The 27107-nt window shown below is 41.4% G+C and overlaps 1 protein-coding gene across 1 annotated transcript in view; it reads left to right on the forward strand.

The window, feature by feature from the left end:
- Nucleotides 1-27107, forward strand: part of DNAAF11 (dynein axonemal assembly factor 11) — a 348016-nt gene that overhangs the window by 58852 nt on the left and 262057 nt on the right. The gene's annotated exons all lie outside the window — the stretch shown is intronic.

Below are 27107 nucleotides of genomic sequence, written 5' to 3' on the forward strand. Positions count from 1 at the left end.
GATAACCTCCTGATGCAGCTGGTGAGAAAGCCTACCAGGGGAGATGTCCCACTAGACCTGCTGTTCACAAACAGAGAAGGACTGGTGGGGGTGTGTGAAGGTTGAGATCTGTCTTGGACAGAGTGACCAGGAAATGGTAGAGTTCTCATTTCTTGGTGAGGTCAAGAGGGGGCAGCAAAACTGCTACCTTGGACTTCTTGAGGGCAGACTTTGAACTGTCTAGGATACTGGTAGGGAATGTCCCTTGGGATTTAGTCCTGAAGGGTAAAGGGGTCCAGGAAGGCTGGACACTCCTCAAGAAGGAAGTCTTAAATGTGTAGAAGCAGGCTATCCTCCTGTACCTTAAGATGAGCTGAAAGGTAAGAAGACCAGCATGAATGAGCAAGGAGCTTTTCCTTAGGCTCCAAGAGAAAATGAGAATCTACCTTTCATGGAAGAAGGAACAGGCAACTTGGGGAGAGTACAAAGAAGTTGTTAGGATGTACAGGGAGAATATTAGAAAGGCAAAAGTCTCAGCTTGGCTGATCTCAACTTCGCTGTTGAGGTAAAAGAAAATTAAAAAATGTTTACAAATATTAACAGTAAGGGAAGAGTTCAGAGAATCTCTATCCTCTACTGGATGCAGCAGGGATCATGACCACTGAGGATAAGAAAAAGGCTGAGGTTCTCATTGCTTTCTTTACATCTGTCTTTAAAAGCCAGACCAATTAGTCTCAGGGTGCTCTACCCCCTCACCTGGAATTATTGGGTGGGAAGTAGAATAAAACCCCCACGATTCAGGTGGAAACAGAGACCTACTACTCTACCTGGGCTGCCATAAGTCCATGAGGCCAGATGGAATCAACCTGAGGGTGCTGAAGGAGCTGGCAGAGGTGATTTCCAAGCTGCTTTCCACCATCTATCAGTGTTCCTGGTCAACTGGAGAGGTCCCAGAGGATTGGAAGCTCATCAGTGTGACTCCTGTCTACAAGAAGGTTAGTAATGAGCAGATCATCTTGAGAGAGATTACACAGCACGTGTGGAACAACCAGGGAATCAGGCCCAGCCAGCATGGGTTAACGAAAGGCAGGTTGAAAGGCAGGTTTTGCTTGACTGACCTGATCTCTGTCTATGATTGAGTGACTCACCTGGTAGATGAAGGAAAGACTGCTGATAGGTAGTCTACCTAGACTTCAGTAAAGCCTTTGATACTGTTCCCCCAGTATTCTCCCGGAGTAGCTAGCAGCCTGTGGCTCAGACAAACACACTATTTGCTGGGTAAAGAACAGGCTGGACGGCTGAGCTGTGGTGAACTCAGTTAAATCCAGCTGGTCCAGTCATGAATGATGTTCCCCAGGAGTTGGTGCTGGGGCCTGGCCCTTTCAGTATCTTTACTGATGACCGGGATGTGGGCATTGAGTGCACCTTCAGTAAGTCTGCAGATGACACCAAGTTGCCTGGAAGTATTGATCTTCCTACAGAGGGATCTAGGCAGGCTGGATAGCTGAGCTGACGCCAATGGAATGAAGTTCAAAAAGACCAAGTGCTGGGTCCTGCACTTTGACCACAACAATCCCGGCAAAGTTACAGATTTGGGACAGAGTGACTGGATGACTGCACAGAGGAAATGGATCTGGGGCTATTGGTGGATACCCAGCTGAACGTGAGCCAGCAGTGCTCCCAGGCAGCTGAGAACTCCAATGGCATCCTGGATTGTGTCAGAAAATAGTGTTGCCTGCAGGAGTGAGGAAGCGATCATCCCTCTATACTCAGCACTGGTGAGGCAGCATCTTGAGTGCTGTGTCCAGTTTTGGACCCCTCACTGCAAGGAAGACACTGAGGCCCTGGAGTGTGTTTGAAGAAGGGCAACAAAGCTGGTGAGGGGTCTGGAGCACAGGGCTTATGAGGAGGACTGAAAGAGCTGGGATTGTTCAGTCTGGAGAAGAGGAGGCTCAGTGGAGGCCTTACCACTATCTACAACTACCTGAAGGGAGGTTGTAGTGAGGTGAGGGTCAGCCTCTTCTCCCATGTAATTAGTGATAGGACAAGAGGGAATGGCTTCACGTTGTGCCAGGGGAGATTCAGGTTGGACATAAGTTTGGAAGAACTGCTAAGATCATCTAGTCCAGCCGTCAACCCATACCTTTGACTGCTCTAAATCACGTTCCTTAGTGCCACATCCATGTTTTTCTTGAATACCCCCAGGGACAATGACTACACTACCTCATTGGCAGCCTGTTTCAATACCTCACCCTTTTTTCTGAGAAGAGGTTTTTCCTAATATCCAACTTGAATCTTCCCTAGTGTCACTTGAGGCCATTGCCTCTTCTCCTACCACTGTTATCCAGAAAAGAGGCTGAACCCCACCTTGCCACAATCTCCATTCAGTGGGTTGTAGAGAGCAATAATGTCTCCTGAGCCTCCTCTACTCCAAACTGAATGACCCTATTTCCTTCAGCCACTCCCCATAAGAATTGTGCTCCAGACCCCTCACAACTTCATTGACTTTCTCTACACACTCCAGGACCTCAGTGTCTTTCTTGAAGAGAGGATCTACCTGCAGGAATGATAGCAGAGAGCACTGTGTCTGACAAATTCATAGTTTCCCCTGGAATGGTTCCCCAGCTTGCTTTTAAATAAATTTTTGTCCAGAAACTAAATTTGCAAGACTGCTACAAAGCAGAAGCATTTATGTGGATCAAAAATTGTCTCAACAGTTTTTGAAAATATGGCTCATTATTCATTTGCTTTCCAATGCCATGTTTCTAGTATAAATGCAGATCTTTTGCAATTATGAGCTTGCTCTGCTTTTTTGGATGGTATGTTTCATTGGCAGACAGACCTTTATTGTACTTTTTTTTTTCCTGGAATGAATTTCATGCTGTCTATAGATAGTGGTGAGTCTGGGATTGAGACAGAGTGTTGTATGTGCTACATAAAAGAGAAGATAAAATCTGATACTAAGTGTGTCAGTGGAGTGCCAAAGCACATAGATGTAATGGTCCAGGAAATGCTGGCTCCTACCCTGGAGATCCTGCAATTTGAAGACTTGGTTATTTGTGAAAAAGATCTGCACATAATCTGTGAATCGATGTCATCGTTTTTACTGAAGCAAAATGCAATTTAGGGAGTTCAATGCTGGCAATGTCTGAGACACATTACTCAGTAGTCAGCACAGAGTATGTACAGAACTCACTGCATGTATTACTGGGAAGAAAATTTCCCGTGAAGAAAACTTTTTTATGGACAAAGCAAAGAAAATCAAATGCAAAAATAAAACAAGGTCAGAATGTCACTTTCTCAAGAGGGTCAGCTTTAATTCTTGCCCCATGTCTGACTTTAGAACAAAAGAATAGCTTTCTCAAGCAAATGTGTCTTACATCATCTAAATTTAACTGATAAGTCTAATATAATTCAGTATCAACAGAAAGAACCTCAGGGAAGTTTCCTTGTAGGCTGAACATGCTCGTAACATTTTAAAGTGAATATACACTTACCTACTTATACCTGAGTATTGTGTGATTATTTTTTTTTATATCTTCACACCATTTTCCTCATCATATAAAGTTTGCTATGAAAGTCAAGAGATGTCCGTGTTGCATCCTGTAGACAAGGAGGAGAGAATTTTGAAGATTAAAAAAATAAATAGAAGATCTTGTTATAACTCCAAAATTAACTGAAAATCATCAATTTTCTACATCCTATTTTGACATTTCCATGTTTAGCAAGACAAGTTCTAATGTGAGAAAATGCTGATCACTTTTCTTTCCCATCTTCAACATTAAGCCTGAAATATCAAGTGATGGCAGAATGACAGAAAACATGATTCTTTTCAGAAAACAGCCTCTCCTCTATGGCACTCACCTGGCAATCTTTCTTGAGTCTTTCTTACCTTTATATAGAGAGACAGAATGAATGTGTGTAATTAAAAGGCAGGAGTGAATTTGTACTGAAATGAACCACAGCAATTGTAGAGATTCCTGACTTTTTCATGCCTAAATTATCTTCTTTGAACTAAAACTTGTGTTACTATTATTTTTATTTTTAATTTGTTCTAAAAAAATGCTTTAAACTCCAGAGATTCTGAAAGAAGTAGCAGACAATTATAGACTCTTGCTTAATACTTTGAAGAAGGAGAAAAGAAGCTGTTAAAACTATCCATGGTCTGTGCCAGAGCCCCAAACGTTTTCTCTGAAAACTAATTACATCTTGGCATATGGAGTCCTGGCAAAAGCGTTGCAATAAAAATGGAGGACAATAAAAAACTAATTCTCTCCATTTAAAAAATAATTCATAGAGCAAATCTCCTTGGTCTCCTGCTGCTTGCAAGCTGTTAATATAGAGCGGAGAGGAGTGTTTCTTAATTTAGTCTGGACTTTCTTCTAAGAACTGCCAATTCTTCGGATGCTGGGGGAGAATTGGAATAGCAGAGCTGTCCAGAATATCAGAATTATAATTGTTTTTTTCGTCTCTGCTGCCTATCACCAGAGCGGCTGGCAAGTAATCCAATTAAAACCAGCATCTCTTATTTGGTGATTTGAATCCTAACAAGGAAACCCAAGTTCTAATGACAAAAAGGGCAATCCAATTCACATCACCTCCAGTGGAACCAGTATTAAAAAAATTGTCCTTAATCATCCATTGGTAAGAAGGACATTTGAAGTATATGCTTAAAATACTATTAATCAAGTCCCATTTGCTTTGATTTGAGGCATTATACAGGAAATGTAACTGTCAGACACTTCAGGGAGATTGACCTCTTCATCTCATCTACTGTTAGAGGTCTACCATGTAGATGTTTCTTGACCAGTCACTCTTCATGCTTTTTTAGTCCTGGAGAGAAATAAGCACCTCAAAGATGTAAGTTACCTATCTCCAGTGTTTGTGACAAGGAGCCTAACTCTTCAGGCTAACTAAAGGGAATTATCAGGCTACATCTGTGCTAAGTTAACAGTGTTGGGCCTCCACACAGAGGCTGTGGAAGCTGTTCTTTGTTCATTTTTTGAATTCCACATATTTTTCCGAGCAGCCCAAAATGCAAGCTGGGGACTTCCTCCATGGGCAGTCTGGATGCAGCTGAATTATATATATTTTTTAATGGGGAAATTTGTTCACACAGATGTGGAAAGTTCTGCTTCGTAGCAGATAGCATGCATATAGATATAAACCTCCTCTGGTTTACAGGTCTGCTCTGCAGATGGCTGCATTCAGACACATAGAATCACAGAATAATAGAATGGTCTGGGTTGGAAGGGACCATTAAGATAATCTTAAGTGCTGGGACATCTCCCTCTAGACCAGGTTGCTCAGAGCCCCATCCAGCCTGGCCTTGAATGCTTCCAGGGACGGGGCATCCACAACTTCAGTGAGCAACCTGTTCCAGCCTCACAGTAAAGAATTTCTTACTTTCTAGTCTAAATCTACTCTTACATTAATGCCACTTTTTGCATCTGAGTGTAGCCATGCAAGTAGGAAGTCTAGGAAGCAAGTTCAACGTTTGGAACTGCTGTGCAGACCCGGTCTACATGACTTAGGTCAAATGGGCACTCGATGATATGGTTAGTGCATGGTTGTCCGACAACTCCCAGTGTTTATTTTACTACCTCTGGCTGTTACACAGCAGCAGTATAATTAGTATTCAGATATTTATATAGAAGAAATCAGAATTTAAGCTAAATAGATACTCTCATGCTGTCATGGATGTGGTGACAGCACATCTGTGAACATTTCTCAAACTTCATACACTTTGTACCTTATAGTTTTAAGTATTTTTATTCCAAGATCCATACAAAAGAAACACTTGTGACTTTAGGCAAGTATTTGTGAAGTTCACTTGAGGTTGAGCAGAAACATGTTCGTATATATAGAGGCAACGGTGAAAGTCAGCTTCAGTCATTCCAGCCACAAATCAACTTACAAGAGTGTGATTTTCAAGAATCTGAGTAGATGCTCTATTTAAAGCATAGGGAAAATATTTTGACCATCCAAACAGCAATTTTATGGAAGATATTTTCAGAATCAGACAAGAAATTATTGTCTTGGTGGCACTGAAATTAAAAAAAAATCAATTCAAGTCTCTAGGGATGTTTGAGAGATTTAATCAGTTTACACGTTAAAATTTTTGACCTATGTCATTTGTCACCAGGAGCCATCTGGGAAAGATACTCTGGCACCTTCACATGATTTCCAAGATGATAGTCAAGGAAACATTTGAGCTGGAAGGGACTCTTAAAGGACATCAAGCCCAACTCCCCTGCAATGAACAGGGACACCTACAGCTTGATCAGGTTCCTCAGAGTCCTGTCCTGCTTGTCCTTGAGTATTTCTAGGGATGTGCTATCCACCACCTCTCTGTGCAACCTGATAAGTAATGATGATAAATAATGAATGTTTACAACATACAAATAACCCACAAGAATGGTACAAATTCTGAATCTAAACAAAATATACATTAAATAAACTAGTACTGACATTGTGCTTGGAGATTAGATGAGACTCTGTTAATACTTTCTAACTTTGCTAGTGTTGGTTTTGATCTATTGCGCTGGATTTGTTTAGCCTGAAATGGAGAGATAGTCATACCTGCCATGCTTAAAATTAAAGAAGTGTGTACCTCATTTAGCTTAACAACTCCTGCAATAATGAGGATAGCACAATATCTTGGAACACTGTCTTAAAGAAAATACTATGAAACTAGTATTGACTAGAAAAAAAAAGATAATAATGAGATTTACTGTAATTTTATCAAGAACACAGTATTTCTATTACTTTGCCTTGTAGTTACCAAGAACATTTGTAACAAATAACCTAAACAGTCTAATTTCTGCAAATGTTTTCTTTCTATTTTGCTTTTCATTCAGCAAACAAGGTTCTACTAATCTGCCTTAACAAAAGGAACATTTTGGACTATTAGTAAAACTAGAAAGCAATCGGTTGTTGTTAAATATTTTTATTATTCCAGAACTAAACAGTAATCAAAGGAAATAAAGGGTAGAACTTAATAAAACTATATATATTTGCTCTAACACAATGAGTGAAAATGATGAGCTCTGCGAACATTTCATACCTAGTGGTTTCTCCCACTCTGTAGTAAAGCAGCCATCAAAGTTAGAGAATGAAATGCTTGAGATGGATTCACAAATGAGTGAATGAATTGTTTTTTAATGAGAGCAGCATATGGCTATTCAGGGAAGAGAGGGGCTGCCAGCAATGCTGCAGTGAGAGCGAGCACAGTGGCTTGATTACTGAAAATCACACTGCAGTGAGAGCCCCAGCCTCCATGTGGGGGCCCACAGGCATTGCTGAAGCACTTGGCTGGCAGTTTGCAAACACCTCCTTGAAGAGCTGACAAATAATCTCTGGCCCTCTAACCCAGAGGGTATAAGCGTTTTGAAACCCCAAGATTATAAACTGAAACTACACTGCCAGGAATGGAAAAATGGTGCTGATGTTTAACCAGCAGGGTACCTAACCATCCTATCTTCATGATGAATTAGAAATTTTCTCCATCTTTTCATGCCTTTAAACAATGTCTGAATGTCTTCTGCTCTAAAAATTACAGGCCAACTCTTTGTTAATTTATGGCATGTGTTGTGTCTCAATACAATTTTAACTACACTGCTCTTGACTCCTCCCAGGGGGATGATTTAAGATTCTCTATGATTTGAATTCCACCCTTCCTTCTGTTATCCTATTTACTTTACCTTACTAATGGTTCCCCTAGAAGTCCATCACAAACTTCACTTATGATGGTTTAGACAAAGCACACTGCTCTTCTGCAGTCTGCTGTGGGAGTTCCTATCTGGAACAGAGGTGGGGAAGAAATCACTTCTTTTTAAAATAGGGAGAATTCAGAGTGTGAGTGGAAGTCAGATCACGTACATTGTGATTCTTTGATATCCACGTTCTTTGACCAGAGGATTAATTAATCTGAGGACCACAGGAGAGATCTGATGTGAGAATGTAACAGCAGCAGTACATGTCACTTGTAAGTTAAAACTTATGCTCTCAGTAAAGCTCAAAGGCATCTCATCTCAAGATCAAAATTGTTGTGTATGTCATTTGGAAATGGCAAAAAAGTAAATGCAAATAAACTGACATGTTGATGACACTGAGAGAGTATGTCAATAAAAAGAAAGCGTTGGTAAGCTTGCAGCTGGCTCTAAGGGTCCATTACCTTGTCCACTGTGGAGCAGCTACTCCACAGAGGATGAGATGTGAGCAGCCACCAAGTCCACGGTTATAATTATTCAGACAGCCCTTCATCCTCTGCCTCGATTGCTGATGCGTCTTGCATTCTGCATCCCAGCGTGGCCCTGCTGTCATGCACTTTCCATGCTCTCCCACTCACTGTGGAACCAGCTAAGCTCCTGGCCTTCTCCCCACAGCCCTTGGGAACAAGAGTACTGTGGAGGTAATTCTGGTTCTCCAAGGTCAGAGCATGGACCAAATGTTTCTCAGATCATTGTCCAAGCAAGTATTTATTGCCACCATGTTTTCTTCACTGTAGGTTAAGGCATCACTATTTGATCTGCCCTCAGTGATCAGATAATGCTGCTTTGTCCTTCCACAGCAGCCTCACCTGTATTCTACAATTTCTTGGAGGCCCAGCCGTCCTCTCAAACTGCTTCCCAACTGATGCTGTGTCCAAAACATTATTCTCTTTGGACATCTTTATCTATCTACTCTTTCTCTTTCCAAAAGCCAGTATTAGAATTAAATGATCATTGAATTCAAAACATTATTATTCCTAAGGGCTATGCAAATGTTTGTGGAAGATAAATTCAAATTCAGCAGTCAAATGTGCACCCACCTGTGATTTTCTTCTGCCTAGAATTAGGTCTTCATTTGAAATGGTACCAGGAAGATGAGAAGGGTTTGTTCTATTAAAGAAGATTCAGAAAAGAGACAACTCTGCACCTTATTATCATTGCTAATATTCAGTAACCATGTGGGAAAAGAACCACAGGAGTAAGGAGGACTTAATAGGCATCCTGATGACTTTACAACCAGTGCAGAGAAAAGGGCAGCAAGTGAAGAAAGTGATATTTTAAAAGCCAATTTCACCAAGGATACAGGTCCAGACTGAAAAGAGCTATTCTACTTTGGAAGTACATGGAAGGAATATAAGAGAGAAAGTTTCAATGGGGACACTCTACTTTCATTAAACCCAGTTCAGGAAATGCACTGATCCCAGTTGCAAGTACTGATTACATATTACAGAGAAAGCTGGAGAGCTTGGAGTTGTTTTGGGCCTTGTTGATCCCAGTAATGACTGCTGATGGCTGTTCAGTAGGCACTAAAGACAGAACCTCTATTGGTTAAAGTCCTCTTAAAGTTTAAATGTAAGAGCAGAAAATAACAAAATAAGACTCGAGTATAATGTGTCTATATCTGGGGAGAGAGTAGTCAGCTGAAATACTCGATAGGAGAAAGGCACTGAGAAAGAAGTAATGATGAAAGAGACATAAGGGATTTGAAAGCAGTGAACTAGATTTGAGCTTGCAAAGCTGTACAGAAACTACACTTTTTAAAAGAAGCCAGTATCATTTTGCACTGGATACCCAGGTTTGTCCCACTGCAGACTGTAGCCACTTAACAGCAGCTACTCACATTTAGTGTTTGCATACTTCGTTTTCAGTGGTGTTTCTGCCATTTAACTATTTCTGGGTTCATTACTCTATATGGAGCATCAAATTTTAGTTTGCATCCCTCTATTCAATCCTGGTGCTGCATTGATTTCACTTTAGCTTCAGGTTTCTTTAGGCACTTTCATTCAAATTGTTCACGTATAAATACTTTTTTGAATATTCAATTCACATACAAACCTAATTCTCAAGTGGTGGATGTCCTGTCCCTGGAGACATTCAAGGTCAGGCTGAATGGGCCTCTGAGCAGCCTGGTCGAGCTGTAGGTGTCTCTGTTCATTGCAGGTCAGTTGGTTCCTTCCAATTCAAATGATTTTATGATTCTAGAGTAAGCCCATACAGTTCATGTTTAGAAACTTCAGCTGAAATTTGAAGGACTTTGATGTTCATGAATTCCTTTCAAAATAAGTTCAGAAAGTTTATTGTCTTTGGTGCTAGCCCTAATGGAGTTCACATTGGTTTACAGCAGGAATATGTGCAATGGTGGACTGAGCTTGATTTAGTTTGACCTCTGCAGCAGGCAACACGCAGAGGAAAACATTGATTTATCTTGTTTTGTTACGCACTTTCATTGCTTTACATTGCAAATTCATCCAGGTAAGCTTAAAAACTTCTAGGCAAGTTGGAAAAAAAGTAATAACATAATGCTAGAAAGATTTTGGCAGAGAGAACTGAGTTTTGGAAGAGAAAGCAATCACAGTGGGAAGAGATTGAAGCTGATGGTATTAAAAAAAAGAAAAAAAAAAAAAAGGAATACTGAATCTAGCAGTCCTTAAATTGGAGTTTACCAGTGATCTCCCAGGGAGCTGATTTAACAGCAGACACTTGGAAACATTCAGGGACCTAGTTCACTTAAATTTCACCAGACACCTAAATGGCTTTTAGAAGAAAAATGGTTTTAGGAAAACATAACAGCATTTGGTTCTACATTAGGAGATGATTCTTTGCTACAAGACTTTAGCTTGAGGAGTGTTGTCCCAGGATGATAAAAGAGGCTACATACCCGAAGCATTGCCTAATCATTGTGTTCTGTTCTAAAGGGATAGGAAGAATGTGTCACAGTATTTTCCTCCAAGGCTGGGTGGTAAATAATGATAATAGTGATAATAATAATAATAATATGTAAAAAAATTAAGCCTAGAAACAGGATTTGTCCTGATTGAGGTGTTCATACTGCCTTCGTGTTTGACAATTACTCTGCACTGTATCAGCTACCAAGTATATGCTTGCAGAAGTCACACGATCGCCAGCACTTGTTCTGATGGGAGACTTCAACTTCCCTGATATATGTTGGAAATCTAATATAGCACAGAGGAAGCAGTCCAGGAGGTTTCTAGACTGTGTGGAACATTGCTTCCTTATGCAACTGGTAGGAGAGCCTACCAGGGGCGGTGCCCTGCTGGACCAGGTCTTTGCTAATGGAGAAGGACTGGTGGGAGAAGTGAAAGTTGGGGACTGTCTTGGGCAGAGTGGCCACAGAACTGTAGAATTCTCCATTCTTGGGGATGTCAAAAGAGTGGCCAGCAGAACTACCTTCTTGAACTTCCAGTGGGCAGACTTTGACCTGTTCAGGGAGCTTGTAGCGCGGGTCCCTTGGGAGTCGCTTCTCAAGGGTAAAGGGGCCCAGGAAGCCTGGACGCTCCTCAAGATGGAAATCTTAAAGGCACAAGAACAGGCTGTCCCTGAGTGCCATAAGGCGAGCTGCGGGGGAAGATGACCGGTGTGGATGACTGGGAATTACTGTTGAGACTCAAGGAGAAAAAGAGAGTCTACATCCTCTGGAAGGAGGGACAGGCTCCTTGGGGAGATTACAAAGAAGTAGCTAAGGTATGCAGGGAGGAAGTTAGGAAGGCAAAAGCCCAACTTGAGCTCAGGTTGGCCTCTGCACTAAAAGACAATAAAAAATCCTCTTATATCAATGGCAAAAGAAGAACCAAGGATAATTCTCATCCTATACTTGATGCAGCAGGGAATGTGGTCACTGAAGACAAGGAGAGCGCTGAGGTCCTCAATGCCTTCTTTACATCTGCACCATCAGTAAGTTTGCAGATGACACCAAGCTGGGAGGTGGTGTTGACCTGCCTGAGGGTAGGGAGGCCCTTCAGAGGGAGTTAGACAGGCTGGACTGCTGGGCTGAGGTGAATGGGATGAGGTTCAACAAGGCCAAGTGCCAGGTTCTGCACTTTGGGCACAACAACCCCATGCAGCGTTACAGGCTTGGGGATGAGTGGCTGGATGAGTGTGAAGAAGAGAAGGACCTGGGGGTCTTGGCTGATGCTCGGCTGAACATGAGCCAACAGCGTGCCCAGGTGGCCAAGAGGGCCAACGGCATCCTGGCCTGCATTAGAAATAGTGTGGCCAGCAGGAGCAGGGAGGTGATCATCCCCCTCTACTCAGCACTGGAGAGGCCGCACCTCGAGTGCTGTGTTCAGTTTTGGGCTCCTCACTACAGGAAAGATGTTGAGGTCCTGGAGCGTGTCCAGAGTAGGGCAACAAAACTGGTGAGGGGTCTGGAGCACAAGTCTTATGAGGAGCAGCTGAGGGAGCTGGGGTTGTTCAGTCTGGAGAAGAGGAGGCTCGGGGGAGACCTCATTGCACTCTACAACCTCCTGAAGGGAGGTTGTGGTGAAGAGGGATTTGGCCTCTTCTGCCAGGCAACGAGCAGGGCATGGGGTAATGGCCGCAAGTTGTATCAGAGGAGGTTTAGATTAGACATAAGGAAGAACTTTTTCTCTCAGACAGTGGTCAGGCACTGGAATGGCTGCCCAGGGAGGTGGTGGAGTCGCCGTCCCTGGCAGTGTTCAAGAGGCGTCTGGATGATGTGCTGCGTGATGTGGTTTAGTGCTTGTGGTGGCAGTGGTGATGAGGAGACAGTTGTACTAGATGATCTTGTAGGTCGTTTCCAACCTTGTGATTCTATGATTCTATGATTCTATATCTTTATATAAGCAAATACCAATATATCTGCCAACATATCTTCCCAAATCCAAATACTATTGCAGCATTATCTCATTCTTCTGCAGGCAGCACAAAACACCTATGCTGAAAGATGTCTCTACTCATAAGTTACAATTTTTCTTGTTAATAGTTTCAGCAATATTTTTCCATTACAGCAGCTATGCTGACCTACTACCCTTCAATGTGCCCTGCAGACAAAAAGCAAAAAGGTGATGACTACCCTAGAAAGCAACAGAAGAGTATTTGAGGAACTATAAACACGTTTCCTATTTGAGGCTTGGGGCTGACCAATAATTGTAAAGCCTAAGTTTAAATCTAGAAGATAATATTAATGAGTGTTGTGCTCCCTACTGCCTTGCCAGCTGAAGCAGGCAAGGAGGCTGGTTGAGAAGTGAGGTATGAGAAGGGAGAGGCAGGTGAATCTAAGTCAGATTGCAAGGGAGGAAAAAGGAAGATGATGTGCTGTGGAAGATATTCTCCACCGTAGCAAAATAAATGTGCTAGAAGTCATACAGATTTTTCCCAAGTTAGCTCACTACAATAATGGTGCATTCTGTCTATGATCTCTGTGCAAATTTTTTGTTTGACATCAGTGAGAGATCCCTTTGCTGTCTTTTTCAGGTTGAGGACCATCACCAAAGAGAACTTCACCAATCACCTCCCATTGTCAGTCACTATCCAAAGCAGCACTACTCTGTTTAGAAAGTATAATTCTTCTGTCCATCCGTTTTTCCTCCCTTATTGATACACCAATCTAATCACAGAAAATGTTTCCAGGTCAGCCTTGAAGGCTTCAGCTGTTCTCTTTTAACTCAGAAAGACCATGGGCAGCTGTGGGGCAGACAGTCTCTGCTCTTCTAACCACTATACCTGATTCCCCAATGCCAGGAGCCTGTAGGATGCAGAAGGAATTGAATTTCTGCCTTCCCTATGTTTATATTCCCAATGAAACAGGCTCGTGAACACATTCCTTCTGGGATATAGAAACCTATTTTTGACAAACAAGATTGAGAGCACAGCTCATTTCATCTGGGTAGCTCATCAGTGAAGACAAACACATATATGATTGAACCTCATGTTGCTTGCAGCCTTCCTCTGGGTGATTTGTTGGAAGGCAAGGGAGAATTGTGAAGATAGGAATTAATGCAAGACCCTGAGCATAACTCTCCTAAGTGGAAAGGGAGTCAGGCATAAGCAGAAGGTGTTGAGATTGAGGAGCATGCACGATAGAGGTAATTAGAATATATTCAGTGTGTATAGCATGCAGCTAATGGCCCCTTGTCTTTCACTAACAAAGTGGCCAGGTGAGATGGGTTCCAATCCCACAGCAGTATTCCACCAAACATGGTAGCGGGGAGGCACAAGGCAGCAGTTCAAACCTTGATGACACTCAAGGTCAGGCTGGACCAGGTTCTGAGCAACCTGATCTAGCTGTAGATATCCCTGTTCACTGAAATGGAGTTGGACTAGAAGGCCTTAAAAGGTCTCTTCCAACTCAAACAATTCCATAATGATTCTATACTATGATCTATGACACTCTGAATCCCAATTCTCCTCCAGAACTTGATAAATCTTCACTTGGATACTTTTTTTTTTCTCCACATAAGCCTTATTTTTTGCCTTTCTCCATCACTATGATCCTGATGTCTCTATCTCAGCTACATTCAGGGAAAGCCAAAGTCTACCCTGCTTTTAAAAGCACTGAATGGAGGATTCTTATAGTCTTCCTAACCACACAGGGAAAGCAGTGGCCTTGAATTCAAAAAAGAGCTGAGCCTGTTTTCTACAGAGAACATAAAGAAAAATCTATGGAGACATTGCTCAAATCTTCTTCCTTCCACCTCGTAAGAATCACGAGAAGCTCTGCTAAAAACTGTGCATATCAGAAACTTACTAAAAAATAAATCACTGTTTAGTGTGCATGTACTGCAGGGCAGGAGTGCTGTCCTTCACCTGGAAACACAGTGTCTCATACCCAATGTGGCAAAGCAGGCTGCTGCGAACTGCCAACAGCATCTGAGAGCAGCCCCTTCATAACACTGCTGGAAACACATACTTGTGGTAATCCAACCAGCCACTAAGTGTCATCATTGCTCCACAAACCCAGCTGGAAAGTACTTGTATGTGAGAAAGAAAGAAGGATGTTTGACCCCTAAGGGATACTCAGATATAACAACTGTTAGGAGCTAGACCCAATCCTTGTTGCAAACTAGTGAGCTTTAATTAGCTCTCCTGCTTTAGTAATGCACAACTCAGCCTCTCTGATCTGCAGTTCCTCTCTGTTATAAAGTAGGTATTTGAACCTAGAGATCACTCCTTGCTTCTAGAGAAGGGAAGGGCTTAGTTTCTCTCTGCTGTTGCCTACACTGACATCAGCTGTGTTAAACTAAGGAGGGATTTGACTTGGTGAGTCATAGGGCTGAGCTTGTGGGCACAAAAGCAATGCTTTATATCTTCCTCTTTATAATTAGTAGCGGATCTCACAATACAGCAATTTCTCTGCTTCCTTCCTCATTAATTACTGGATATGATTTTCCTGTTTTTGTCTTTGTCTCTTTTATTACAAGTAGACTGTAGGTTTTCCATTGAACACTGGGCAAGGTTTTCTGTCCAGGGATCAACTCCTACGTCATTTGAACTGAGCCTCCTCCCTACTTAATGATCATAATTCTCCTAATGGACTCAGCCTCCTTCCCAGCTCCTGAAGGAAAGGTTTTTGTGTAGTTCCTAATCTGTTCCCTGCCAGTGCAGAGAAGGATGCCAGGACTTTAGGGACCTGCTACATATTTCGTGGCTTGCCAGGAGACATGCTGTCCCAGTTTAATTTACAACAACATGACTTGGAACTCTGGGCAACTCCCAGCATCTCTCTCCCACACTCTGTAGTTACGGTTCTCATGTGGGCAAAGCCATGCACAAATCCATTTCCAGCTGCTCCAAGATGCTCAAAGTCATTTTCATCTACCACTAGCCATGGTGACTGCAAAGGGCTTTACCTTTGCTTAGCTACAGGGCTCTGAGCACCTTGCTTCCTAATCCTTCTCCTTTATGCTCTCTAGGAGGTCCTGGACAGTACCACAAGATATGGGTAAGCACAACTGCATTAATCAAAATGAATTTAAAGATTCATTTCTTGGTTTCTTGATACTATATATAAATCCTTAGGAAGCTTGAATCCCTGCTGGGGCTGATCAGGAAATCATTAGGCTGAAGTGGAATAAAATTAAATCCTAGAGGATACTGTTCTTCCTCAAACGTACCATAAGTATACAGAAAAATATGGAGATTCATGCAAAAGGAGGGCCATGGATACCAGAGAGATTCTCTGCCCCCAAGAACTTCTGACAGAAGGAGAAACAGAAGCATGGAAATGTCTGTGGGTATATTTTCCATTTCATTTTGATCTATATGTCTTCTGTGCTGACACATATAGTTACTGTGTTGAGACAGCAAATGAATAGTGTCTGCTTTCCCCCAGTAATTTTTCTTTGGCTAATTAAAACTGTAAACTCTGAACATCCACTGGGACTACTATTCTGCAAGAGGACAAATTTTCCTCATGTCCAAACAATTGCACTTGGAGATGTCTGAGTAATGGGGCTTTCAGTTCAGTCAATGGGCTCCAGGCAAATGGCACAAATTTATCCAGGTATCAGATATTGAGGTTGTATTTCATAGGTGGAGTTCTGAACACAGACTTGAACACTGGCTTTAATTTCTAGCCCAGGTCTCTCTTATCTTGCCCTCTATCTGAGTAAAATAATGACAAGTTTCATGTTTAAGAATTAGGTAATGCTATTAAGAATGCTAAAGATTTGTGCATGTCTGATCTTCAGTACAAATCCTCGGGTATTATTTGGGTTGGAAGCAGTGACCTTGAAGTGTGGCTTAAAAGAATATGTTTTGTTTTACAGAAGTACCAAACGAGATCCTCCTGACACCTTTTTTTCTATATGTATATCTTCAAAATGTAAGTTATACAATCACTGGCTTTCAACCAGAGAATATGTGAATATCTTTTTGCATCCGGTCCCTGGGTGGACTGGGCTGTTTTTGTTTCACAGAATCATGTAGCAGTTGAGTTTGGAAGGCACTCCTGGAATTCATCAAGTCCAACCGCCTGCTCAAAACAGAATCACCTGGGACAGGCTGCCCATGGCAGTGTCCTTTGGGTTTTGAATAACTCCAAGGATGGAGAATCCACAGCCTCTCTGGGAGACATATTTAATACCAAGTTAACAGTACAAAAGTTTGTTTATCTATTTATTTATTTACTTTAAATTTAAGTGGAATTTTCTGTATTTCAATTTGTGCTATTTCCTCTTGTCCTTTCATTGCTCACCACTGAGAAGAATCTGAGTCTTTCCTACCTCCATGAGATATTTACACAAGTGGAAAAGATTCCTCTGCACCTTTTCTGCTCCAGGCTGAATACTGCCAACTCTCTGTGTCTCTTTATAAGGCTAATGCTCCAGTTTCTTCATTATCTTTGTGACCCTTCATTGGACTTGCTCCAGCATGTCCATGTCTCTCTGGGAAGCCCAGCACTGTACACAGCAAGTGGATATGATTCAGCATCAGTGAAAGGATCACCTCCTCTAACCTGGATGTTAAGTCTTCTTTGCCATTTCTGCATCCTGGTGTCAAGATTTGGCCTGGTTCAGCCTGGTTCCTGTGACAAGGGGGTGAAGGGACCCACGGATCCATGCACTGGAGAGGGGAAGGAAAAATGTAGGAAGATGGGACTGAATGAGAAAGAACAGCAGCAGCAAACTAAAGGGAAAAAAAACTTACTTTACTAAATACAGTAGCAGAATGTGAGATAATACGATAGAATACAATATGATTGAAATCAAAGCTAATAAATCAAATAAAATGAGAGTTTCCAAAACTGATGTCCTTAGTCTAATGCTATAAGAAGTGTCCAGGGAACAAAGAGCGAAGTCACATGCCTCCCAGTCAGTTTTATCTTTTCCTTCAAATGGAGAATAGAAACAGAAAAACAAGGTCTTCCAGGAGCTGTAGTTCATTCTTCTCTTCTGAGACCAAGAGTCCAGAAATATTGACAATGCATGAAACTGCAGCATTAATTGATTGACTCCCAGTGCACTGCATGATGTTCTGATGTGGAATACTGGTGATAAACCATGAAAACCATAACACGTGGTTACCTTGGTATCCATCAAGTCCTTCTCTGCAAAGCTGCTTTCCAGCTGGTTGACATCTAGCACATGCCAACATATGGTGCAAATTGGTGTTTTTTCCTTCCTAGGTGCAAGACTTTTCATTTCTATTTGTTTTGTTTCCTGGGGCTGATGTCTTTTTGAACGGCAGCACAACTGTATGGTATACCCATGTAGTAGAAATGCTAAGTCATGGCCTGCAACAGTGATTGAGCACTGTCTGGGAACTCAGGGCTGACCCATGGGAGCTCAGGTGTGTGCAGTATACCTGAGTGACCAGAAGGGCTGAAGCTAGGATGCACCCCTTCCCAGACCTCATTTAAGAGCTGGCAATGGAGGCAAGGGTATGTTGGGTATGTTGCTGGAGATCCCAGCCTTCCTGAGGCCTTCTAGAGGCAAGCAGCTTTATTTCCTTCATTTCTGTTTCCATGGCTGCTGCATTTGGGCTTGTCCTCATTTGCTGTAGCCAAAGACTTTGCTACCCTGCCAGTATTGCTGTACTTTCCATGATGTTATAGCATTACAACCCACCACTGAACCTCTCAGTTCAGTATCACTTGAGAACCTGAAGCTTCTGAGGCTGCACTCTCCTACTATCTAGGTCAGTAAAGCAAATATTAAACAATATTTGTCCCAGTATCAGTCCAGTATCAGAGGTGAACCAGAGGTGACTGGCCTCTGGCCAGACTTTGTGCCACCTTTAGTAAATCTTTGAGTCTGGCAGTGAATTGTTTATGACCTGCTGTGTTTCTACTCCAGATGATACCAGGGTGATTGAAGTCTCTTACAAGGACTAGAGGTAGTGAACTCAACCACTGATCCTGATCTGTAAGCTAATCATCCACTCCCAGGCAGAGCTCTGTGCCTTTCTGCTGCTCCCACAAACAGAAAAACTTACTTCATGAAGGGCCACTCCATCCACTGCAGCATCAGTCATCTGAGGTTTCCCATTACAGTTCTGTGAGCACAATGATATTGTTGATAAGTTTTCTAATTCAAATGAAATATTTTTATTACATTAAAGTGAAGTGATCAAGGTTAGCAGCCTTCAGATGCCTAGCTCCATGTTCATAGCAGTGTCTAATGAATAATCCTAAACAAAATAAATCACCCAAAAACAGAAGCTATATTGATGAAATAGGACTGCATGGGAAAGGTGAAGAGGCATCAGCTTAGAAAACAAATATTCTTCAATAAAACATTAACAGTGTGGGAAACACTGCAGTCTAATGAAATTTAGACCTCAAATGATCTCAAATGTCCTTTCAAGTCAAAATAAAAGGTGTAATAGAAAGCAAAGACAGAGGAAGGCTTTTGGCATCTCAGGAGATAATCCTCATGGTAGATCTTGGGAATGAAAAGTTGTTCATCTGCTGTAGTGTTCACCAGAAATACTGCCATTTTTGTCTTGCTGAGAGAGCTGCTTTGGAAGGGGACTGGCTCTTAAGAGCCATGATAATTTTTTTCCTGCTTTTGGTTATTGTAGTAAACTGGCAAAACTTCTGCCTAGATGAGGCAGATGTCCTTGCTATGGTGCTCATCTGCAAGACTCATCACAATGATTTCTTTTGACATTAATGAGACAACGGAAAGAAGCTCAAGTGTTGTGATGTTTTGCAGTTTTTCATGCTGCTTGTCTTTCTTCTTTATAGCAATGCATGTGATTTTGGTCCTTTCTTCTTTATCTTTAGTGCTGAGGCACTGGCACAGGCTGCTCAGAGAAGCTGTGGATGCCCCATCCTTGGAGACAACCAAGGCCAGGTTGATGGGTCCCTGGGCAGCCTGAGCTGCTGGGGGGCAACCAGCCCATGGCAGGGGTAGGAACTGGATGGGCTTTGAGGTCTCTTCCAACCAAAATCATTCCATGATTGTTATTCAAGTATTTTCACATTTTCCCTATTTCACTTGGTGAGCATTCTTTTTTGAAACAAAAATGATTAGAGTTATGTACTAATTATGGATGTATCAGCTTATCCCCAGAAACTGAAAAAAAAATGAGCCCATAGAGTCATGCCATTGATGCAACAGCTACAATCCAATTGCTTGCCCTGCTTGCCTTTACACCCAAGCTGTTTCGCCTGGAGCATTTTTTCATTGTCTCTGATTACTTAATCGTAAAGATTTAAGGAGTAAGAACAAAAATCCTGTCTTCTTGGTATGTCTTAAAGCTGGTACAGAGCTTGCTATGTCGATATTAATGAAGGGTTGCAACAGTTCAGCTATTAATACATTTTCCTTGGCAGAGCTTAGCAGAATATGATGAATGTTGGGTAGAGTATGTTATGCAAATTAGCATAAATATAGGAAAGACCTTTTCCCTTCTGAATATAAGAATATTCAAAATGAATACTGTAGTTACCATATGCACACAGGAACATAAGATTATGTGTATCACTGGCAGCATCATCTTATTAGCTACTAGCATATGGTTTATGTGAGGGACAACTTTGTAACTTCCCTTAAAGGAAGGACAGAATACTGCCACATGAGGAGAAAGAAGAGGAGAAAGAACCAGAAGACAGAAATATTTGGGTATAGCTCAAATAGGCAGTCAGGGAGGGTTCTGAGATTGAGAACTGCCTGTTTTCATGCAAAATGTAGGTCTCCCTGAAAGTAATGCTTCCTATTTATTTCCATGGAACTACAAGAGATACTAAGAGCACAATAGCACTATTTGAAAGATATTGTTCTGTAGCTGAGAATTTGCTCTATCAACAGTCACCACCATTAGCTGTGCATTTTCATCAGCTATTAACAAGAGCCTGCATGCTACATTTGTAAATATCTTCATGACCATCCAGAACATGGTTTGTCTTTCATGTCATTGCTGCTGCTGATGAAATGGACAACGCACTGCCTCACTGCACTCACATCTACTGTTTGGTCTCCATAAGCATTCAGCAAGCATTGATGAATGTCAGTAGATGCCATTTTTAATTCCTGAAGGAATTCAGTGCCATATCTTTGCTTCATAAGCTCTTCCATGTCAGACACCATTCTGTCAGACTGCTCCTCTGCTGCCACGCAGCAATTTTGCAATGAAATACTGGTGGGGGAAGATTCAGTCTCTACTTTCATGTCACTAACATCCACCTGTGATGTTGTGGGCCAACACAATGAAGTAAGTTACTGCTTTCAGAATAGCCCTTCTATGTGGGACACTGTAATCAAGGACATGTGTAGGGAAAAAAAGACTATGATCCGTCTCCTATCGCATTTATGTCGGATGATTAACATAGACTTTCTTTTTCTTTCTTTTCCCCATTCTAAGAAGAGCAACCTTGTGAGAAGAAATGCTAAAACCAAGCTGAATAAGGACATATTTTCCCTGAGTATTCCAAGTATTCAGTTCTGTGAATAAGAACTGTCTTGTCTGAAATGCTTCCCTATTATTAAACCAAGAATATAATAATTCCGTAAGAATGAATGATTTTTTTCTTTTCCTTTCTGTCTTGAATTGAAAATTCCGAAGCTTTTGTATTCAACCAACAGAACTGGATACTGTTTATGAAATACTTCTTTCAGAAAGATAACCAGGACCATGTCACAGCAGGAACTACACTAGGATAATGAAGCACAATCCTTCTAATTATGAGACTGAAACAAAACAAAATGCTAATGCTTCTCAAATCACATGTATTGCACAGACACAGATGTTGTTAAAGTGGAGTTCTTTGCATTTTTCCCTTTGCTCTTGGTATCCCTTTAAGCCAATAAGAATTTCTCTGCTACTGTTTGCTCATGTAAGGCAGATTTTGGCTAGGATATGACACAATGATCCTTATAGGTCCCTAGCAACTCAGGATATTTGATGATTCTATCATTCTGATGCGTAATGGCATTGATATAAAATTGTCTACCCACCTGAAACAAAAGTAGGGACTTGATGAGCAGTGGGAGTATTGGATTTGCAGACGTGAGGGGCACAGCGTTGGGAAATGGGCATCTCTCAGAGGTGCAGGAGTCCTCACCACTTTTAAAATTTGCTCTTATTGCAACAACATGGAGCTTTCTGTGCCTTTCAGAGAAACTCACGTCAGGCATCTGATAGAAAAGTCCACTACAATGGATTATTAGGTGGACTTTGGATCAAACCTAATGTGAAGATCTATCTAGTTACTTGAAATTGAACTGCAATTTCTCTGGCTACTTATGAGAAGTGTCATATATGGGTGCAATAAGAGGAAGTGAAGATAAATGGACAGCAGAAGTTCCTTGCATTTTTCATTCATAAACGGTCAGAAAAGTCTGCTTTCTTCATCCCAAGGTTAAGAACTGTACCAATGGCATGTTTGAAGGATTCTGAGTGAATACTAATGATGTAAGCAGCGTGATCTAGCGGTGTGCTCAGAACTCAAAGCAAAGTTCCACACTGACTTCCAGAAGTTGTCCATGGTGTTTTGAGACTGAATGTTTCTATTTGACCTGTGCTGTGGTGCTGTATGCATCATAAAAAATTAAAATGATACAAAATATCTTCTATTATTCAGCATAACTCTGAAGATGCATCAAATGGGGTATGTTTTCCAAACACAAGATGGCCTGTCTGTTGTTGTGTTGCAGTAAATTCTCCAGAGGATACATTATGTGACTCAGATTCTCTTTGAAATAGCACAGTCCCATTTGGCTCCTGTAATCACATTGTGGATGCACTTTGCACCATGCTATGCACAGAACATGTTGTCTTGTTCAAATCCATCTTTTTAGCCTCTGTTTTCTTTCAAGTACACAAAACACAGTGGTAGGTCAACAAAAGTTCAGGTTTTGGTGAGACAGCCTTTGTGGTTATGGCTAATTGTGTGTTTATTTGTTTACAGTAAAAGAAATGTAAGTGTACATAGCTATACTACAAGGTCGCATCTCCAGACTTCTCTTTTCTCTTCCAGGTTGAAGAAAAGGGGAGGCAGAAGTTAATGCAGATATTCAGATATAGATTATAGAATTTGTGCGATTTTTTTTCTCATGCATTCCTAGGTACTTTGCTTACAAAATTCCTGTATTTTCTATCCTTAATCTCACAAGTATAGGCTTCTACATTTGATACAATGTAAATGTGGTAAAGGCCAAAATGATCTCAAAACTGCTGTGTAGATCAAAAATAATTTGTTAAGTGACATATGATGCTCCACCTTGCAAAAGGCTTTGACTTTTAAGACAGATACTTCAGAGAATATTTCTCCTTCTCTCCCAGAAATGTTATTGAAGGTCTCTATTTAGAAACAGATAGTGAATGTCTTAGAATCATAGAATCATTAAGGCTGGAAAGACCACTAGGATCATCAAGTCCAACAATCAATCCATCACCACCATATCACTAAACCGTGTCCCTCAGGGCTGCATCTACATTTTTCTTGAACACCTCCAGGAATGGTGACACCACCACCTCCCTGGGCAGCCTGTTCCAATGCTTCACCCCATCTCTTAAAGAAGTCCATAGAAGTACAGCTTCTTTAGTTATATTCTGGACAATTTTGGTTAACAGGATGCAAGCATTGGACCTGCAGTGCATGGATGTGTTTCTCTGAGTTTCTAGTGGGAATGCTGTGGGAACCATCCTGAACTGGCTAACAACTCTTTTGAATGTAATTGCTCAGAAGAACACGAGGTTTCTTTTGTAAGTTATATAGAAATGTTCTGCATATTTTACTTATTTTTCCTTTATATTTGTTTTCTGTCAACCAGATTAAGATTTCCTGTATCTCGTTGTACTGTAAACACTGGTTAACTGAAGAGTTGGAAGTATTTAATTATTGTGATAGTATGAGGCCATTATATCTCATTGATTGTAGGTAGGTCGCTCTAGGGAATATACTATACAAGCTTCTGAAGTGCTTTACAGACACTAATTATTGCCACAAGTCTATCCTTCCCATTAGAAGGTAGGGAAATTAAGGCATGGATCAGCAAGCTTGGGGCTTTCAAGCACAATAATTCCCAGTCTAGACTCTGAGATCCATACTGAAAATGTCCAACTAATTGCAGTGCTCTGCTCATTCCCCTCTTGCTGGAAATATGTCAGGGAATTAGAGAGGTCTTCAAAACAGCATACTGAGTCCTTTTGGTTTAGCTAAGTCATTCTTGCACTTAGAAAGGACTGTTTGTCTTGTGGTTAATACACCTTATACCTAGTTGATTTATGGGAAAATGCTGGAAACCATGACCCCAGTGGCTTTCTCCTTTCTGTACTCTGAGCTGGTAGGACGAGACCTGGAGATTCCAAATCTGACTTCCCAAGTCTCCTTCCTTTCCAGCTTTCAGCCTTCAGTAGGAACAAGTCATACTGCTGCTCCAGCAGAGCTGCAGACAGAACCACCAGAATATGGCTAAGGTAGTGAGGAGGAATGCAGGCTTCTCTCTGCTGCACGCAAATATGTAACATCTCACTAATGCATTTAAATTAATACTCTTGCAGTTTCCTGCTAAGAACAAAAATATCTTGTGGTGTGGGCACTTTCCCTTTTAGTGAAGAGTGATGCTTCTAAGGAATGAAGTTCTGGTAGTCTAAAAGAGTTAAGTCTCTTTTCAAGCAGAAAGGTCAGCTGCAGGTGAATGATCTGCACTGAGAATACTTTTAAACTACTCTGTCACTTTCCTCCATGACAGATTGCTGGGAGCTCTTTATCCAGGATTGATAAATGTAGACTTTGATAGATAATTCTTTAAAGGCAGAATGATAGGGACAAGGTATAAATGGAACAGCTCTAATACAGCCTAATAGTAGGTAGTGAACTGGCAAAACAGCTCCTCACCTGCAACTCTTTTCTATTTTTTGTGTAGTAAATCTGCTCCCATTCACTAATTGGCATCTATGCCAGCTCTGCTATTTTTAGAAGTGCCAGCAGGACTCAAAGAAACAAGAGAATGCCCAAGAAGACATTTTATCAGTTTTAAATCTCATTAAATGATGGGATTCAATCATAGGCTATGAAAGTCTGCTGAAGTGGAGGGTGCAGAGTGCTCCTCTGCAAGCAACCCCAAAGACTTGGGAGATGCTTTGGCCCTCACTCTGTCCAAAGCTTCTACCCTGCAAAGGACTGCAATTTCCAAAACCTCATGTGACATTGCAGGAAAGTGAGCCTTCCCAAAGAAACCTAGAAATGTATTCCTTGGCATTCCTTTGACATTTTTTAATTTGCTTTGTCTATCCTTATGTAGTCAGAGAAGTGGATTTGAGGTGCTCATCTGAACCTACAGAGAGGTGCTCAGCCCTTTCACCAAGGAAACGTCCCACAGTGGCAGAAAAGAGAAGCCATCAGATTACCTAAACTCTTACATTGTTTTGCATATTTTGCAACCAGCAGAAGACATTGTTTTTACTCTGCTGCATGCAGAGTGACACGGTAAGAGCCTCATAAAAGTTCAACTCCATTAAAGAACCTCATGCAACTTCCACACATCAGCAAGCAAGCAATGTCAGGGCATAGAAGGGATACAGAAGAAGACAGTGTCTGTTCAAAATGCTGCACATTGGTTTTGGCCAACTTTCTAATTTGATTACTTCTGGTTGAACTTCCAAAAGAGAGCTCTGAAATGATAAAGCATACTCATCAAACAAACAGACATTAAAATGAGAACATTTGACTCTCTCTAAGCTTCTTGAAAATAGGTAAAACAAAAATTCCACGCAGTTTTATCGATACCATTGTATTTTTGTTAATAATTTTTGAGTTTGACCAAAATAAAAATGTACTTTTTAGCTTAGCTTGAAGCCCTATCATGAACTCGAGGGACTCAATCTATTCACCTGATGATGCTTTTGTTCTTATAACTTTCTAAAAACATCTGTCAAAGACTTCAGGTTAAGGGTTTGTAATGAACCTGGCTGTCACAAATTATCTTCTTCATATCGCAGAGAATTAGCCACAATTACATCCACGTGCTCCTCAGTTTGGCTTCAGCTTCCTTCTTACAGGCTAATCTCCAGACACATTCAAAACCCAGGTATGCTGCGGTGAAAACGAAGTGGGACAGAAAGATGAACTCGTGAGAAAGGAAGATTTTATTTAAACATTTTGAACTGAAAGCCAGAGAATAAAACTGATGTTCAACTTAGAAGTACGGGAGTTTATGACATCCTCTTTAAAAGGTGCAACTTCGTAAGACCAAGTGTGATTTCAGGCTGTATAAAGATTCAAGGATGCATGCAGATATGTGGCATTGCAATACTGAGCCCCAGCTAAAAATGCATCAAATGTTCCCAGTTCACAGTTTCCACAGTTCAGCAAGCAGACATTTGACTGACTGTGAGCATCCTACCTGCTCTCTGCCACTCAGTGATACTGTCATGGCTGGCCAAGGCCCCAAGGAAAAAGCCATGCTCTGCTATAAGTCTTTCTGAAACTCAGAGCTTTAGGAGCTGCTTAGACACTTAAACTTTGAGTTACTGTTTGCTCACACTTAACAAACTCCTACCAACGTTATCTTTTTTTGTTCACTTGTTTATTTTCAAATTGAGAAACAATCAGCTTTCAAACTATTTAGTGAAAAGAAGTGATTTGCTTTCTTCTCCCAGAACTTATTTCCAATATAGAGTAATAAAAAACCGATAAAGAGTAATTCAAAAATTACATTGATCAAAAAGACATATTTCTCATCTGTAATTTGTTCATACCAAACAAAAGGAAGAAAACTCTGACTGTGTGTCTTTAACTTTTTGCTGGAACAATTTCCACAGATTTATGTTCCCGGCAAAGTTTTCAGATGTCAGACCACCATGTTCTGGTATCCAGGATTTGTCCGTTCCTCAGCAGCCTCTGAACAAAATTACTGATGAAATAAATGACAGTAACTTCAGGCACTGAAACGAACCATCTGGTGGAGATGAGATGAACAGATGTGCTTTCACTGCCACTGCCTCCAGACACATACTTAAGAACTTCACTGCCATATAGCTCCTTGTTCACCTGCTTATTAATAATGTGGCATTTCTGTTCCTGAAGCACCTCACGCTAGACCTTGTGTAGAACCAGACATTGTAGTCTCAAAGCACTAATACCGTGGTGCATCAGCTTGGGAAGAAAATGGAGCATGGAGCTGAGTCCTATGGAACTGAGACAAACAACGGCTCCCTTTTGGGACGTGGAGTTGTACTGACAGCCATTGCACGTCCAGAGAAGGGCAATGAAGCTGTGAGGCGTCTGGAGTACAAGTCTTATGGAGAGCAACTGAGGGAGCTGGGATTGTTCAGTCTGGAGAAGTGGAGGCTTGGGGGAGACTTTATTGCTCTCTACAACTCGCTGAGAGGAGGTTGTGGTGAAGCAGGATTGGCCTCATTTCTCAAGTAGCTAGTGATAGGATGAGAGGGAATGGCTAAGTTGAACCAGGGGACGTTCAGTTTCAA

Source organism: Lagopus muta, chromosome 3, assembly GCF_023343835.1.
Source record: "Lagopus muta isolate bLagMut1 chromosome 3, bLagMut1 primary, whole genome shotgun sequence".
Classification (NCBI taxonomy): Eukaryota; Metazoa; Chordata; class Aves; order Galliformes; family Phasianidae; genus Lagopus; species Lagopus muta.